The 11362-nt window shown below is 45.2% G+C and overlaps 1 protein-coding gene across 11 annotated transcripts in view; it reads left to right on the top strand.

Moving 5' to 3' along the window:
• The first annotated feature begins 8731 nt into the window (after nt 1-8731).
• The window catches only part of COL12A1 (collagen type XII alpha 1 chain), a 97122-nt gene continuing 94491 nt past the window's right edge, over nt 8732-11362 (top strand). For 3 of the 11 annotated variants that reach the window (XM_040551234.1, XM_040551232.1, XM_040551231.1), the window contains exon 1: nt 8732-8980. The gene's annotated coding sequence lies outside the window, so the exon portion shown is untranslated. Of the gene's footprint in view, nt 9086-11362 lie in introns of all 11 variants that reach the window. The other 8 variants (XM_040551235.1, XM_040551238.1, XM_040551237.1 and 5 more) reach the window with 6 other exon arrangements.

Below are 11362 nucleotides of genomic sequence, written 5' to 3'. Positions count from 1 at the left end.
TCAGTGGGCAGTGCTGACAAGCTGTCAGATACATTTTGGTCTTGTCTCAATATTTCTCGATATTTATTCTTATTGGTCACAGGTTTTCTATTAGGCGAACTGATCACAGGCTTTTTCTGTTTTCTCAATAAGATACGTTCCTCCCTGCAAAAACTACGTGGCCAGGATCCCCGTGTTGTTGTGGCAAGCTCAATTCACTTGTAGGGCTGATGAGGGACTTGAGAGAAGTCTGTCTCCCTCACAGTCCCCAGCCTGACAGTCCTGGTCTCAGCTCCACCGGGAGTGCCACTGCCTGTGACCAAAATATTCTTTCCCATTGCAGATAGCCTTCGGAGTCCTAGAGAAAACTACTGAAGATGGATGAGCCCGTCCTTTCCTCAAGTGCTTCTGTCTACGAGTTTCCAGCCCACCAATCTGAATGCTCAGAAAGGTAAGGATCTTTCCTCGTCTGCTTGTAATTATCTTTCCTCTTCCTCCCCAATATTTTACCGTTAAAACCAATATTTTTTTATTATTATTTTTGTTATTTTTATTTTTTTCTGGATAAACTGTCTGTACCCTGTCTTGTCAAATCTTTGCTGGTTGCAGGAAAGATGAGATGATGTCTGGTGGTCATGGAAAAGAATGATCAAGTAAGATCAAATGATTTATAGGCTTTACATATAGCAGAATTTAGAAGAAATTATAATAGAAAATACAACAAGAGGCTTGGAGATTTAGAGATACCTGATTTAAGACTTCCTAAATATAATTGTTACAAACTCCAAATGAGATGATTGAATTTAGAGTATTGCTTCATAAGTATATTGCAGAATAGGTGCTCTTTTTCCTCTGCGGTCAATACTCGTTTGATAGCTAACGGAGATGTAAAATAGAGTGGAGTAGGGTGTCTTGTGATATATCAGTCTAACAAAAAAATATACTTATTATTAGAGCTGTATTAAGAAATAACTCTCTTCTCAAGGCTGTCTGTGAGGTTCACCTGCAGATGCAGCTCCCTGTGCACCAGCAACAGCAGAGGAAAGTTTTCCTTGCAAAGAACAATAAGGTATTCAGGGGAGATGCTTTATATGTGCTTATCCAAAAGTGCGTCAGCTGCCACAAAGACCCAGAAACAGCTTGAGCTGTCTTTTAATTTATTTGGATTAAATATTTGGTAGAGAACTTTCTCAGGGTTGAAAGAGACATGTGGTTTGTTGTCTGGTTTTAACAAAATCTGAAACAGCAGCAAAAAATTAAATACTTGTAGATGGCTGTCTTTCATTTTCCACAGAAGTTTTCCATTTTTACTAAGAAAACTGGGTTGTGCAGGAACTGAAGTATGTGATCTGCCCTTGATGTTTGTACTACCAAATGAAGATCCCTCTAAGCGCGTTTATGCAAATCTCCTGGTTTCATTCTCATCAACGTGACAGTAATGTTATGCATAGATATTCAGGGATGCTTTTTGGAAAAAGAGAGGGAGGGAGATTCAGTGTTGCTGGAGCATGCCTCACCTGCTGAAATAGGTGGCTCCCAATCCCCCTGAGCAGCTCCTGTTCCTTCAGAAGTGCAAGGAGGAGGCTGGGATTTCTGCGAGACCTTTAAGCTACAAACGTGCTCTTTAACTAGTTGAATTATCTCTGTTTATTTAGTATCAAAATGATTCCACGTTGTTTCATCTCCACATGAGCACTTACTCTGGATGACTAATGCCTTGGGACCTGAAATTTATAATGGAAAGGCTGACACACGCTTGCAATCTTATCTACCGCAACACTATGCAAAAGGGAATTATATAATTAAAACATCTTAACGATCTCTATTGCCCAGTGGGAAGCTACAAGCCCCAAAGGAGCCAGGCCAACTTTGTTATCAAGGTTTATTCAGTGACCTCTTAGGAGCAGCCGGGCACATTTTGCTAAATATAGTGGGGTGTGCTAATACGTGCTGTGCTGGCCCTGGGGCCACCATGTCACAGCGCTGGGAGGCTGGTGCACCTTCTCCCTTTGGCGGTGATTTTCTGAACTGAGTGCCTAAAGTTAGCTTCCTAAGCTCATATTCAGGCACTTACATAAATAGCCTGATTTTTTAGAAGAGCAATACCAAGAAATTCTCTTCTATTAAAGCCATATAAATAATAGAAACAATCTTACGACAACAATTCTGAAGGATTTTATTATTTCTGGAACTAGTGCTCAAACGTGTCTGGATTTCTGGGAAAAGAAGAGGGGAACGGCAACTTTTGGTTACCTCAGCTTAATTAATTGAGGGGTGTAAACGCATTTTCTGAAAGGAAGTCACAACACTGGGGAATGGAGCAGGAGACACATCATCTGTGATGAGGCAGTGGAAGTTCCATATGATGTATTTTACAGAGGCTATCATAACCTCTGTCACAATGCTTGCCTCTGTTCGGGTCTGAGAGCCGAAAGCAGATGGGTAGGGACTGCAAACCACTACTAACCATCCAACAAACTGCTGATCAACATCAGGCCCACTTGCTGGTCTCATTCAGGTTCCCAGTGAGTAGGTATTTAGATGAGCAGACTGCAGAGCATGCCATGGACAAAGGACTTGGCTGACAAAAATACTAGGGGCAGAAAGTAAAAGTGCTCAATCCAGTTGCCTAAACTTGGCCCTGGAGCCATCCAGAGCACCCTGGGCATCAGCAGCTGAGCCAGGCCCTGTGGACGGTGGGTGGCCAGACTGCTCGGGCACTGCTGGTTTTGTTAACTGGGTCTTCATCAGCCACGGTGGGAGTTTAGGTGCTGGGTTCACATGCAGGCACCTAAATGTGAGTGTCTTAACCCAGAGCTGAATGTTACCTGAGGTGATGGTGCAGGACGGAGTAATGGGTGCAGTCAATGTCCTTGAGCAGCAAAACTGTGATGGTGAGGCACATGTCAGGGGGCACAACAACCTCTGCCCTCACAGCCTCTCCAGAGGTTAGAGAAGAGGATTCTGCAGCTCTTATTAGAAAATAAGGTCCCAACAGCTATTTCTAGCATAAAGGAAAGGACTTCATCCCGTAACTGCTGCTGTTCTTAACTGGAGAAGAGGATCACGACGGAGTAAAGCTGAGTGGTGTTTCAGAGTGTAGCTGTGTAACTTGTACATGAAAAGCTATTTGTTTAATAATGCTATGCAGATTGCAGATTATTATTATTATTATTATTATTTGTAAAACCAAGAAAAAAAGTGCTAGCAGCAAGCCTATTTCTGCAGACCAAGAATACATCACAACAGAAATCAGGACAACGCCAGAAACGAGACATATTCAATAAACTGGAGTGACTAAAAACTGACACAGTAGTGAGGCCAGAGGGAAAACATCCAAGAGAGTGGAGGAAAGGGCACACAAGAGGAGACATTTTAACAGTGTCCTGCGAAGGCTCTCTGCAAACTCTGGAGGTGTTGATGCATGAGAGAGACACAGGTGAAAAAGGCTGCCAGCACAGCGTGGGTAGGAGCTTTCAAGTAACCTTTAATAGCAGAAACAAAACCCAATTGTTTTCTGTTTACACAACAGAGTGCTTCTGATACTGAAGCACAGGGCAACATCTATTTATAATCCAAATAAATCTTACGTTCTGGTATTTGGAACTGTCAGCATTCAACATATTGGGAAGCAGCAGCCACAAGGCTGCATTAAAAAGTAGCAGTTTAAATCCGTATTGCTTTGCTCCTTGTATTTTCCCCCTTATTTTCTAGACAATTATGAGTTGTGCAGGAGAAACAAATTTCTTTTTTTTAAAGTTAGCTTGTATGGAGTTCATAAATGTCCAGACAAGTGATTCCTGGGCAGATACCTTTAATACCTGTGCTTGACTCTTGATTTGCTTGCTTGAATTTTTTTTCCCCACAAAAGGTCAAAAATTCCATGCTCATCAACAATAGTTTCCTGTGATAGGTGACAAAACAAGTTATTAGCTATTGCCAGCCATTAAGAAATGGCTTCCCAAAGTGTAGTAGTATGGAGGATTTCTCTTTGCATCCTTAGTGTACTTTAAATAATGGGGGATGAACTAAATGGCCTTTCAGTATCATTTCCAGCCTCATTTCTTATGGTTCCAAGCATTCATATCAGATTCACTGGTAAGAGTGTTTAAGCCTTTGACTGTTTGTCCTGCTGAACTTGCAGGAAGTTTGGGGCTGACATTTAAATCCTCTAAACCTTCTTGGAAAGATGCATATCAGGAAGAGAGGGCAGCACAAACTGGGCATTGGCAGCTCCAACCTGCTCCTCAGCCAGGGGAATCGCCGCATCCCTTCCCACTCAAAGCCTTTTGTGCCTCTTGGGGAGGGAAGGACAGCATCTGTGGCCAGCCTCATGACAAGGCATTCAGCCTTAAAATTCCTCCAGTATCATTAATTATTCTCTTGTCTGCAACAATGTAATCAGGTCACTCGTTAGGTTATGCAGCTTGAACTTTGAATGTCTTGTCCTTGCAGGCACAAGCTTTTCTCTTCCATAAGCCTACATACCACCTACACAGACCCTGCTGTCACAGTATATAATTATATTTTATTGATATAGATGTACTGAGAAGAATTAGCAAAATGTTCAGCTTCAGAGCCTGGCACTGCACCATTTCACACCTTGATGTGGATTAATATCATCTACTTCTTTGTAGGGAGTGACTACATTGGAAGAGTTGAAGGGTTACCAAATGTAAGGTAACTCATGGCAATTAAATTTTCATCGTAACTTGAATCAAACTCAGAGACTTCTGTGTTGTTCTGCAAGTAGCAGCCAGTGGCTGGTGATTTTTAAACATTTTCTTTCTTTATTTTTTTTATGTTTTTCTAATGATTGTTTTCCCCAGTGTATCATCATTCCTTTAGTGGGGAACCCTTCACATTGGGTGTAGTATGATGCCTGACAAACATATAGGGTCACTGTCCTCACTTTATTCCTTTTCTTGACCTCTTTAATCAATGAAAATTTGTACTGGCTTCAATGGGGAGTGTTTCCTAAAAAGAAAGATCAGGATCCAGCTGTGAAATGATGAAAGAATTTCTTTGAAACAAGGCAACTTAATTTAGGGACTTTAAAATATAAAATGCATTTCCATATATGGAAGGGACCATATTGAAGCTAAGGGACCATATGTTGAAGCTAACTAATTTATTTTTTTTTAATTTTATAATTCAGGGTTTGGTATGTTAAAAAATGACTGCCTACAAATTAACGGGCTTTCATAAGACTCCCCAGTTGCACTAGAAGGCCAGTTCTCTTCTATTTATACCTCTGCATTTGAATGATTTATTTACTTTCCCAGCTCTGATTACTTGGTGCCACGATCATTCCTTACTTTCAGAGTATTTCATGATGGGAAAAATCAGTTATAGAAATTAAAGGAATAAATAGTTGCTAAGGAAAATGCACCTGGCGAGGCAGATAATTATTTCATAGCTGTAACACTCTCCAGGGGCACTGCTTCAGTAAATGAGTGGATTTCAGACAGAACCAGTCCTCTGTGAATGCAGTTAGTACAAGAAGCCATTCCTCATTACGAGAGGTCAGACCAGTACTGCTCTCTGAATACCAGCTCTGAAGTGAAATTATCCAAATAAATAAACACCAGACTGAGTTCCTCTCATGCCATTGACTGGAAATCTCTCAGAGAAGGCAGGGCCTGCGGGAAGCGGTTTGATGTATTTTTTCCTTCAGCATTTGATGGATGCAGATATAATACCGTGCAATACTAGCTTTATGACTGATTTAAAAAGGAATAAACAACACGCTGAAAAGGTCAGCCTTTGTGTTGTAAGGGAAGAACGGGCCTCCTAAATGACGGCATTAAGGCAATGCCTAATTCCCATACAATGTGGTGACCGATGCAGTGACAGGCCAGCAAAGTACCTCCGGGGTAGGTGCAGGGAGGGCACTGGTAGCAGCACAGCTTTGCCTGGGTAACAGCATTTAATGCTGCATCCTTTCAGTGTTTAATGTTCAAGGATCTGACACCTTTTTGGATTCTTCTGCTGCGTAAAGCTTACACACATGTTGGTGTACATATGAGTAAAGGCATTTATCACGTTCATACATAAAAGCAGCTGCAGCTGGCTGTTGGGAAGCCACAGAAGCAAAATCTAGTGTGATATCCGCATGGAAAATGATATTCAAGGTTTACAGTGCTGAAATGCAGAACGTCCTGTTTTATTCTGCCCTGGCAATACAGCTCGAGGAAACAAGGAAAAATGCCAGAAGCACAAAGTATCCTAATTTACTCTAGACCCCAAACCAGTCCAAATTTTCTAAGGAATCCCTGGATACTTGCAAAATCACTACCACATACCCACACAACAAATAGGAAACATTTTAAAAAGTATAAATACAAATTCACATTTTGATTTTTTTACTTTTAAATTTGTCATAAGGTCTCATTTTATTCAGTTTAAAGAGCAAAGAAAATGGCAGAGCTGGAGTGCATGGTCTTAATGTGTTTAACACTTGTCTAGGAAACAAGCAGACAGGAGAGTGTTAGTAAATGTTTATGCATTTCAGAAATGCCTTCTGCATCACATATTATGTACTCAGACTATGAATGTACATAGCAACAGAGCTGATTAAAAACAATCCGTTTTGCCTTTTAATTGCTGTGATATATGGCAGCACGAGCTCTCAGTGCAGTTGGTTGGTGTGTTTTGCATGTAAATGAGTGGGAGCATGGTTAGTATGGTCAGTTAAAGGTAAGAATGAAGTCCTGCTGCCTTGGAGTAAACGAGTTATTTGCTCTTGCCATCCTGAGCCTTATTTCACTCCAGGAAATTGAGCAAACCTCAGCTGTGAGGGAAGGGGGAGAGTGCCCTCATCATATATTCATCATATATATGTCATCATACATCATCCCACTGGTGGCTGTGAGGTCCTTGCCCCTCCATCAGACCCGCTGATTCCAGCACCTTTGCTCACGTAAATTCAGTTGTAACATTAGTATTTAAATCTATTAAAACAATTGTTCTGAGTGACTTGTCTTTTAAATGGAGTAACACGTATTTTCTTCCTTTCTCATTGTTGTCATTAATTGATTTTAACAAATGCAAAATCTTGGTCATCCTATGACGGAGAAATCCAGAGCACGCTATAAACAATAGTCTTGGTGCACTAGTGATAAAAAAATACCTCGTTTGCATTAATTCACTTCCTGTGGAAGGATATCTCCTCGCAAGCCCCCACATCCATTCTTCTGAAGCTATTGTTCCCCTGACATACCACATTTATATTGGTGTTCTTGGCATGCTTGCTCAGGAAATGAAATTAAAATTAAAAACTCAAAATGAATTTCTTAGAAATACTGCCTTTCCGTATATCAGATCTGGATAGGAAGAAACTAAATTCCTCGTGCCAAAATGCTGAAGGAGAAAATCCAACTCAACAGCTGGGCAAGAGGGTCAATAGGTCAAGAGCATCTGACAGTTTATCGGCGGAGGAGATGCTGCTTTTGGGAAGCACATTTTATCAACACCAGACAGCTGAAGCCATGGCATGTCCCTAAGAGCAGCTGACTCACTTCCAAAATGTCTGGAAATGTCAGCGCACGTCTTCTGGTTATCACTTTCTTTTCAGTGTGTGGGTCCGCATGCAGATGGTGGGACTGCCACAGCAATGAAGACGGCTGGATTCAGCTCAGGAGGGACATGTCCTTCCGTCGACACATCCTTGATCTCCCAGTCCTGCGGAAAAGGGCCCGGGAGCCTTCCTCCGGCACACTATCAATCTCCACTATCGGGCACTTCCACCCCGGCTGGACCCCATCCTGACTGCTCAGAGCTTCACGTGGGTGCAAAAAGCTGACAGGGGGCCAACACGCCGCTGAAATCTTACAGACCTCTTCCAAACAGACCGCCCAGAGGTGTCGGTCTGCTCCTCAGTTTTGTAAGATTTTCCCCCTTGCCTTCATCTGTCCCTTTCCACAGCTTCTATCACTTTGTTTTCCAGGTGAATTGTGTGTGTATATATATATATATATATATATATAATTATTTTATTTAAAATAATAATTATTATTTTATTCAATGATTTTATTTACAATCCTAATAATTACTATCCTATTAATTGATTTTATTTCCGATCGTCCCGCCGCTCCGCTCCCGCACCTGCAGCGCCGTGCCCGCGCCGTGCCGCCAGGGGGCGCGGCCGTACCGCGAATGGCGCAGCCCCGCGGCGTATGGGGCATATAGGGCGGGGGCCATATGGGATAGGGGGGCAGTACCCCGCGCCCCCCGACCGCTTCCTCGCCCCCTTTTCCCTTCTTCCCCAAGGGGTGGGAGCGGAGCCCCCCGTGGCTTATTGGTTCTCCTTCTTCCAAGGGGTGCGGGAGCGAGTCCCCAGCAGGGGTCGACGTGTCCCGTGTGCCCCGTCTTGTGTCCCCCTCCCTTCGTGTCCACACCCGCGGTACGACCCCCGGGAGCCCTGGGGTGCTGCCTGCCTTCGGGGGGTGCGCTTTGAGCTCAAGGCTTCCAACATTAGGGGCAAGGGGCGCGGGCTCGCCCCCCAGGCGAAACACGTCGGGGGGTGGGGGTGTTAACATATGTCTGTCGCTGGTTACACAGCGGGTCGGGAGGGTCTGCGTGGGACCCCCTCCCCGTTCCTATCCCCCCCGGGACTCAGTTTTTCCACCGCTCGGCCGGAGCGGGGCAGGGAGGGGGCGGCGGGCCGGGCCCCTGCCCCCGGGCGCGCTGCCGCGGCGCCCGGCCGCCTCATGCCGCAGGAATGCGCGGAGGTATGCGCCAGTTTCCAGCAGCGGATCCCCTTCCCTCGCTGGAGCAGAGCGGCGCATATATCATCCGGTGGCAGCAGTCCACCTTCCCTGCAGTTTCGTAACCGCTTACGAGGGTAAATTGAGCGTTGGGAACAGCCCTCTATTAAGGAGCAGATTGAGAAGAGGCTCTTCCCACTTGGAGGAGGCAAGTCTTCCCCGACGGACCCCGCACGCCGGCCGGGAGCTACGCCGAGCGAGCCGCCGCTGCTACGCGCCGCTCCCTCCACCAGGTGCCCCCGGAGCTTCATCCTTTCCTCCTCCTCCTTTCCTCCGGCTCCGACGGCTGCGGGCACGGCCGGACGAGCCTCCCCGGCACCCCGCAGCCGGCCCCGAAGGTCTGTGCCTGCCCGGCAGCCGGGACCCCCCACCCTTCCCCGGCCGCCCCCTCCGCCGCCGCTCCATGTGCACCGCGCGGGCGATGCTCCGTAGGCTGAGGGTGGCGGCGATGGTGGAAGGCTGGAAGGAGGCACGGAGGGGGCCGGGGGCTGCTGGCAGCCTGGGGGGGCGCGGGGGACCCCGTCCCCTCGGCCCCGTCCCGAAATGCCGGGGGTGGTGGTGTCTTTGGCTTTGGCTGGAGCCCGGCGCTCAGCTCCGGTGCCCGCAGCTCCCTCTCCTTCTTGCTCCTCTTCCCAGGGCTGGTGGCTTTGGTAGTCCGTGGGGTTTTCCCGTCTGTTTTCTTGTTTGTGTCATTTAGGGTCTTGCTGCCGGCTCGGAAGCGGTAAATATTGCTCGCTGCATGGTCTGTAAAATGCTTTACCTTTGGTAGTCTGAACTGGTGTGAGGTTGGACTGCTACTGGTGTTGGTTTTTATTTATTTTATTTTAAAGTGGTCTCTTAAGATGAAGCCTTTAGTCCTGCTCCTACAGTTGCTTTTGTCCCTGCTGAGCCAGCGCAAGGACCTCTCCTCCAGCACCTCCAGTCTTTCTTTCACACGTCTCGGTCTGAGAGAAGGGAATGAGGTGTTTCTAGTGAATGCTTTGGCTGAGAAGTTTTGCTGCACGGAAGAAAAATGTAGATCGGGAACGGTAGGCTTGCAGCATTGGTGAACTCCAAGATGCCTTTGCGAGATGAATAATCTTGGTTGTTCTTCTGGAGGATCAAAAGATGGCACTCTAAGCTCACATAAGATTTCCAGGACAAAAGTCCTTTTAAGCGTTGAGTTTAAGCGATCCTTAAACTCACTGCAGAATGCGTAAACCGTGCTCGGGGACAGCCGTTTCCCACGCAGGGTGGTGAGAGGATTTTGGAGCTTTCAGGGCAAGCTCATGCTAACCTTGGTCCTTGTGTTAGTGTCAGAAACTCATTGCGGTCAGTTTTACTCTTTGGTTCCCCCACTGTATCACCGGACTGAAATGATTGCTTAGTTTTTCTTTGGGCTTTTGGTAACTTTATGTGTAATATAAGCAGCTGGCTAAGGCAAGAGTACCCAGCTGCCTGGCAGGCGACTGGCCGAAGCCTGCTAAGCTTGGTGTCAATAACCGGGAAAGGCATTCCTGGATCTTGGTAGTGGCTACCCAGTAAATGCGCCTTGCTGGTTAGCTCTCTAGATGGCAGAAGAATATTTTCCCCTTCAGCTGTTTCTGCAGGCTAATGATTTATGTATTTTTCTTTTGTTTTGCTCTTGGCACCTTCCTGATAAAATCTGTTGCCTAATTGCTTGTGGGGTTCTCTTTCCTCCAGACTAATTATGATGTATGTTATGTGATGCATTTATGGCTTTATTCAAACAAATTACCCCTCCCCTACTTCCTGAGCTAAAAAACAAACAAACAAACTTTGGAAACACTTATATGCATATGTAATGAGGGCCACACATACTAGTCCTTACTTAGGAGAAAAATCATTTGGAAGTTTTGCTGGAGTAATTGGGAGCAGTTTGACGTTACTTTGAGCATAGAGATTTCAAAAGATATAGCTGCTTGTGACTAGGAGCCACTAAACTGGCCTAATCCCACCTATTTTGCTAGACAACCTGCAGTGATTGCAAGACTCTTTCACTTGCCTGCTCTTTATAGTGTATTTTAAATCTATTTTCTCTCAGGATGTGTAAATGAATTATCAGATGTTGAAACATCATGGCTAGACAGACGTGTCAGGTTTCAGTTGTGTTACACACACTTCTGTATAATCTATTTCAGACCCTCAAGAAATGAAGAATAGCACATTCGTAGGCAGAACGCCTCAGAAAACTTTTATTACAGTTTCCAAGATGCCTTGAGACCACTAAAACACAGCTAACTAAGTGCTTCAACAGTTATGAAAAAGGAGCTGAATGAAATCCCCAGCTGAAAGAGACATTTGGTTGATTCAAGGCAGAAATGACCTCTGAATTAGCTATCATCACACTCGGCGATGAAGTCATGGAGCTCCCTTCTGGCTCCTGCTGTGCAGAGGCACAGATCTTCACTGCGCTTCCCCGATCGTATTAACCCTAACGGGGTCAAAGCTGTGCACTTATCATGATTAGAAAGGGTTCAGTAACAAAAGGCACATTATTGTGAGACTAGACTCTCCAGTTAGTCACGCAGATCTGTCACAGTTTTGGATGACTTTCAAGTCTAGAGGTTTTAACCTGGTCCCATGGGTGGGGGCTGGGGATAAGGGAACAAAGT

Source organism: Cygnus olor, chromosome 3 (assembly GCF_009769625.2).
Source record: "Cygnus olor isolate bCygOlo1 chromosome 3, bCygOlo1.pri.v2, whole genome shotgun sequence".
Classification (NCBI taxonomy): domain Eukaryota; kingdom Metazoa; phylum Chordata; class Aves; order Anseriformes; family Anatidae; genus Cygnus; species Cygnus olor.
The sequence above is the reverse complement of the archived record's forward strand: the minus strand, read 5'-3'. Positions and strand labels throughout refer to the sequence as shown.